Source organism: Mandrillus leucophaeus, unplaced genomic scaffold (genome assembly GCF_000951045.1).
Source record: "Mandrillus leucophaeus isolate KB7577 unplaced genomic scaffold, Mleu.le_1.0 Scaffold206, whole genome shotgun sequence".
Taxonomy (NCBI): domain Eukaryota; kingdom Metazoa; phylum Chordata; class Mammalia; order Primates; family Cercopithecidae; genus Mandrillus; species Mandrillus leucophaeus.
This window is the reverse complement of record NW_012102099.1, coordinates 988,780-995,870: the sequence shown is the minus strand read 5'-3', so window position 1 is coordinate 995,870 and position 7,091 is coordinate 988,780. Positions and strand designations below refer to the sequence as shown.

General features: G+C 45.5%; 1 long non-coding RNA gene across 1 annotated transcript; it reads right to left on the bottom strand.

The window, feature by feature from the left end:
- Positions 1–1,251: 1,251 nt before the first annotated feature.
- Positions 1,252–7,085, bottom strand: LOC105539478. Its single transcript, XR_001006052.1, has 2 exons — positions 2,932–7,085; positions 1,252–2,405 (listed from the first exon to the last, which is right to left on the bottom strand). It is a non-coding gene; the product is annotated as an uncharacterized LOC105539478 (long non-coding RNA).
- Positions 7,086–7,091: the final 6 nt, after the last annotated feature.

Here is a 7,091-nt window from a genome sequence, read left to right as displayed (position 1 = left end):
GAATGGCAAAGGGGCAGAGGACGTGGGCTGTGTAGTTGAGGTAGTTGGGTTTGAATCCTGGCTCTGGCATCTATTAACTCGATAAACTGGGACATGTGGTTTTATTTCTTGTGGTTTCAAGAGGGGCCAGGAACACCTTGGAACACTACAGAATTTCATATAAATAGGTGTAAGTTTTTCTGGAAAGAGAGTCCATTGCTTTTTAACAGGCTTCACAAAAGGTAAGCACCACTCAGAAGGGGAGACACTGTCTTTATTAGTTGTCAATTGCTGTGAAACGAATTACCTCAAAATTTAGTGACTTAAAACAATCAACATCTCGGCTGGACGCAGTGGCTCTCACCTGTAATCCCAGCACTTTGGGAGGCCGAGTTGGGTGGATCATGAGGTCAGGAGTTCAAGACCAGCCTGGCCAACATGGTGAAACCCGGTCTTTACTAAAAATACAAAAATTAGCCGGGCCAGATGACAGGCACCTATAATCCCAGCTACTCGGGAGGCCTAGGTAGGAGAATCGCTTGAACCCGGGCCATAGAGGTTGCAGTGAGCCGATATCATGCCACTGCTCTCCAGCCTGGGCGACAGAGTGAGACGCCATCTCAAACAACAACAACAACAACAAAAACAAAACAACAACAAAAAATTCAACGTATCATGTCTCACCATTTCTGTGGGTCTGGGATCCAGCTTGTGTGGATGATTCTGGCTTGGGGTCTTTCATGAGGTTGTAGGCAAGATGTTGGCCAAGGCTGAAGTCATGTGAAATTGTCTGGGGTTACTGTCATATAGACCTCTCCAGAAAGCTGCTTGAGTGTCCTTATGACATGGTGGCTAGTTTCCCCCAGAGCATGTGACTTGAAACAAGGCAGAGCTGCAATGTTTTCTCTGACCTAGCCCCAGAAGCCACGTATGGTCATTTCCACAGTTACAGAGTTCAGCCCTAGTCAAAGTGGGAGGGGACTAAAAAAGGATATGAATGCGAGGAGGTGGCCATTTTGGTTGATGGCTACCACAGTGCCTTAGAAAGAACTTGGAATGAGGAGCTTGGGGTTTAAATGTTGACTCTAGCAACAACTAATTGTGCAATCTTGGGAAAGTGTCTTATCTTTACTGGCCCACTTTTCTCATTCACCTCGTATGATGGTTTTGGAATTCAGGAGTTAAGTCCCGTGAAAAGCCATTTATGTAAGCCCTCAACTTCATATTTAGATATTGGAATCATTATATGAGAAAGAAAAGGCATTTAGGGTAGGGTGTAAGTTGATGTTTTTATTATAAATCATGGGAAACAAAGAAATAACCCATTCACCGGTCTCATCACTTTGGCACACCACCCTCTCAGCATTTTGATGTTAAAATACATTTTAAAGGTTCTTTTCCTTCTTTCACAGAGGAAATAATAGAGGAAATGGCTTAAATTGAGGCCAGAAGCATTATGGTAGATGTGAGTACATCTCTGCATTATTAAGAGAGATTAAAAATTGGGATGGGCACCTTAGTGACGTCCTGAAATCGATACTTGAAAACCTTAAAGCATCAGAGAGCTGCCATTTTCCATGATTTCGGTAAAAAGTAGCTCAGGTTATCCCTCCTTTGAGGTCATTCTAGGGGGTCCCACAAATCTTTTTAAGCAAAATAAAAATAATAATTATTAAAGTTGTTTTCACATTGTTGAGGTATATTGCATTGAGAATGGAATTTGTTTTTCCATCATAAAAGTAGCACATATTCTAGATTTTGAAAATACAAATATAAAAAAGAAAAAGTATTACCCATAGCTACTACCTTAATCTAAATATTCTATGTTTTGTGGTTGAAATGAAAAAAATTTTTTCAATTAAAAAGTGTAATATGGGCCGGGCGTGGTGGCTCATGCCTATAATCCCAGCACTTTGGGAGGCCAAGGCAGGCAGATCCCTTGAGGTCTGGAGTTTGAGACCAGCCTGGCCAAACATGGAGAAACCCCATCTCTACTAAAAATACAAAAATTAACCGGGTGTTGTGGCATATGCCTGTTATCCCAGCTACTGAGGTAGGAGGATTGCTTGAACCTGGGAGGCAGAGGTTGCAGTGAGCCAAGATCATGCCACTGTGCTTCACCCTCGGCGACAGAGCAAGACTTTGTCTCAAAAACAAAAAGTAATATGGCTATGGCTCACAATTGTAATGCCAGCACTTTGGGAGGGCAAGGCAGGAGTATCACTTGAGGTTAGGAGTTTTGAGACCATCCTGGGCAACATAGTGAGACCCTGTGTCTACAAAAAATTAAAAAAAAAAAAATTAGCTGAGGGTAGTGGGATGTGTCTGTGGCCCTACCTACTCCTAGCTACTCAGGAATCTGAGGTGGGAGGATGGCGTAAGCCCAGGAGGTCAAGACTGCAGTGAGCCATGATCATGCCACTGCACTCCAGTCTGGGTGACAGAGTGAGACCTTGTCTCAAAAAAAAAAAAAAAAGACAATCAAAAGTTGCCCATAGTCTTACAATCCAGAGGTAACCATTATTGACATTTTGTTGCCGGGCATAGTGGCTCATGCCTGCAGTCCCAGCACTTTGGGAGGCTGAGGTGGGAGGATTACTTCAGCCCAGGAGGTGAAGGCTACAATGAGCTGAGATTGCACCATTGTACTCAAGTCTAGGCAACAGAGAGACCCTGTCTCAAACAAACGAAAAAGACATTCTGGTAATTTAAACACATTGTCCTCCCTACTGGGGGACTGAACAGCAGGATTTAAATGATGGTGAATGGAAGGTGAGCTACGAGTTAGGGCTGCCCATCATGTGGGCAGATTCTATGACTTAATGACAATAATGAGGTCATGAAGTCTCCTATACAGGGTCTTGCTCTGTCACCCAAGCTGGAGTGCAATGGCACAACCATAGCTAACTGCAGTCTCAAACTCTTGGGCTCAAATGATCCTCCTGCCTGAGCCTCCTGAGTAGCTGGGACTATAGGCACACGCTACCACACCCAGCTGAAGTCATGCTCTCTATCCATGAGCATCTTTATAACTTGCACAGGTATATTTGGGTGAAGTCTTGTCTTAGTCTTTCCCGATTCTCCCTGAGCAGGTTCCAAACATTGTTTGGGCCTCATTCAAAGGGAAATTAGTCTTCAGAGAGTTTCTCCAATAAAGTAATTATTGAGATTGGGTCATTTATTCAACAGATTGGGTGCCTACCATGTGCCAGGGCTGTGCCAGGCATTGGGGATATGATGATGAAACCAAAGATAGTAGCATGAACACAATCACTAAACCAAAGTCACATGAAGAAATTAAATGTGGGAGGGACAAGGAGAGCTATACACGTACTGATCATCTGTTATGCTGGAAGTTTATTTAGCAAATGTAATCTCATTTAATCTTCTGGACCCAGGGGAGGTAATCTGACCTCTCTGAACCTCAGCTTCATTTGAAAATGGGGATATTATTATTGAGTGAGAACATTTGTTACAGGAGCAAACCCTGTTCCAAGGTTTGGTTCACTCAAAGTATAAATAATGAGGCACATTTTACACTTTAGACACTAAAACGTTTTGGAGGCAAAGAGGGCTGGTATTTAGTATCTACTATGTGCTAGGCACTTTACAAAGATCTCATTTAATCTCAGTTCCATTCTTTGAATTTGCTATGTATCCTGCTGTCCAAATGACGGCAATGAGTCAACGAGAGGTTTCATAACTTGCCCAAGGCCACAGAGCTGGATGGAGAAAGACTGCAGAGATTCAAACCCAGGCCTGCTGGTGTGCAGAGCAAATGATAATATTATTATTTTGCAGTGCAGTTCATGGGATATATGTGTCCCGCTGGGAATTCCTGGGTGTCTGCTGGTGGCCTGTTAACTTGGTTCTTGAATATGCACTTTGCTCATAACTGTGCAGTTTGAAAACAGTGACTCATCCCCAAACTAGGCAGTGTTGAGTATCCGTCCTGTTTATGTTCCACATGCCACCTGCACTAACTTCTGAAGATAATCTATAATAAAAGCACTGTGATTAAAAAACAGAAAAACACACACCAACTGTTTTGTCTGTTGGTGCTTCTGACAAGAAAATAAACTCATGAATCTCATTAACTTTAAAAAATCACATCTACTTAATGTTTAATGACTAAAGCCAACTTTCTAACACATCTGTACAGTTCTCTGAACATATTCTGTTTTCACACTTAACTATGATGTTGTCATTTGTTTCTGTTTGATTCTGCAAGGGCAGAGACCTTGAAATATTCACATCTGGATTCCCCCATGGTTTGACCCAACTGAAGTCAGGCAGTGTTCGCTGAAAGAAAGGTGTTCCCATAATGCCTGTATTAGCTTTCTTTTGGGGCTGTAAGAAGTTACCACAGATTTAGTGTCATAAAACAATATTCAATTCTGTTTCACACTTCTTGTGGGCCCGATGTCTGGATTCCATGGCTCAGCTGATTCTCTGCTTCCAGTGTCACAAGGCTGAAATCAAGGCGTCTATATTCCTTTCTGGAGAGTTGGGGAGGGGGTATAATCTGTTCCCAAGTTCATTCAGGTTGTCAGAATTCAGCTCTGTGAGGTTATAGGACTGAAGTCCCCATTTCCTTGCTGGCTCTTGGCAGGACTTCCTCTCAGCTTTTAGAAGCTGCCTGGATTCCCTGGCTTATGGCCACTTTCAAAGCCAGCAACAGTGGGCTGAGTTCCTCTCATACTTTGAATTTAATTCTTCTGCTTCATCTCTCCAAGACATCTCTTTTGCCTCCCTCTTCTGCTCTTAAGGGTTCATGTGATTACATTGGGGTCACCCAGATAATACAGAATCATCTTATTTTAAGGGCTTTATTTCCACTGGCAAAGTATCTTTTGCTAAAGAATGCTGGCTGGGCACAGTGGCTCACACCTGTAATCCCAGCACTTTGGGAGGCTGAGATGGGCGGATCACCTGAGGTCAGGAATTCAAGACAAGCCTGGCCAACATGGGGAAACCCTGTCTCTACTAAAAATACAAAAATCAGCTGGGTGCGGTAGCACATGCCTGTAATCCCAGCTACTTGGGAGGCTGAGGCAGGAGGATCGCATGAACCCAGAAGGCGGAGGTTACAGTGAGGCAAGATCACGCCACTGCACTCCAGCCTGGGCAACAGAGCCAAACTCTGTCTCAAAAAACAAAAAAACAACATATTCACAGGTTCCAGGGACTAGGGCTTGGACAGTTTTGAGCAAGAGGGGAAGACATTATTCTGTCTACCACAGTGCCTGTATTAAACATGTAAATTTCAGTTATTCCCTGTAGGTCAGAGGGGAGTAAAGCTACTTCAGAAGACATCTGAAAGAAGCCAAATGACTTGCCAAAGAGTACTGTATCAGTTGTAGATTGGAAAAAAAAAAAGCTAAAAATCCTTTGTAAAAAATCAAGTCAAACAGTTTTCTGGGGGACGGTAGTTCCTCCTTTCTCTCAGGGTAGAGCTAGAGAGATTTTAAGAGGTGTCTTATTCTAACTTTGCAGTCTTTTCCATTTGTAGGATTTTGCTTACCAGACTCAAAAGTTTTCTGTGACCAGTATTAGAAGCAGAACATTGAACCCCTTGGCATTAGAGTTTGGGCTACACCATAATGGTCTCCTGTCAATACTGGCTCTTGCTACCTGTTAACATTAGGGAGTGGGGGGTGTGTTTCCTCACCCAGGGAAACCTTTACATGTGGCCACTGATCCTGCCTTCACGGTTTTTAAGAGCTGGCATCAATCCAACTCAAGACGGAATCTAGAAATGTTTCTGGACAACGACTGAACCTATAGGTACAGAAAACCTATGTGCTGGGCGCTCTCAATTTCATTTCAGGTTCTGAAACTAAGGCTCAGAGAAGCTAAGTACATTGCCCATTGTCTCTCACCTGGTAATAACAGCCACCATTTATTAAACATTTACTCTATGCCAGGCGCCAAATCATGCGAACCTAATAATGTCAAGATCTCCCTTCACATCCTCTTCCAATCTGTCAAGAATTTTATGTTAATTTTAATTCCAATAATGCCATGAAATACAAGACAAATGCAGATCAGAAAACTGAGGCTCAGGTTGAGTGGACAGCCAGGGAGTGACTCAGCCAAGATTCCAGTCTAGGTCCGTTGGACTCCAGGGCCTGAGTTCTCTCCAGGGTACTGCCTCTAAAAACGCACTCAGGTGCATTCTAGTCAGTATGGCCCCAGAGTCCAAGTCCTTTATGCGACCCGTCAACGTATCACCAAGTTCCTCAAGTGGTAAGAACGCAGGCTCTGCAAATAAACAGCGGCCTGAAAGCATAGGAGGAAATGAGGAACCGTCAAAGTCCATCAACCGTGGAATAACCGTTTTACTGGTATGAGGGTCTTTCTGTCTCATTATTATGTGGCAGTGAGTCATTTAGGGGGGACCTAAAGGGAAAGTCCTGCCTCTCGTCCCCTACGAGAAGTATAGGTGAGAACCATTTAGGCGAGGAGAAGCACGAAGTGGGAGCTGCGAGTCGAGCTCCCCATCTTCACTTCCCACCCGCACCCGCCCGGAGGTCCTGAGGCAAAAAGCACCTAAGGGGTTAAGGGCGGCCGGGGGAGCCCAGCCACCGCCCCTTCCCAGCATCGCCTCCCAGAATCCCTCAGGCACCCAGCCAGTTCCCGCACCTCGCGAGACTCTACCCAGCCCCTTCCCCGAACAGCGATGCGTCCCCGTTCCTAGCTGAGGTCGGTGCTAGGCGGAGGACGCCAGAGGGAGAGCGGAAGGGGGCCGCGGGGCACGCCGGGAAGTGTGGTCCACGCCCTTCACACGGCCATATTCTTCCGGAGCGGGGCAGGCCAGAGAGGCCGCTGGGACTACGACTCCCAGCCGTCCTTTCGGTTTGTTTTTGTTCAAAAAAAAAAAACCCCACACTCCCCCTCCTCACTCTTCACACACACTCACACACACCCACGGCAGACACGCACACACCCGGGCGCCGAAGGGAAAGCCGCGTTTCGCCCTCCCGCCCCGCCGCCGGTCCTGTCTCGGTCCCTCAGCAGAGCGGGAAAGCGGAGGCCGGAGCCGTGACCTCTGACCCCGTGGTTATGCGGAGTCGCCGCATTCCTTAGCGATCGCGGGGCAGCAGCCGCTG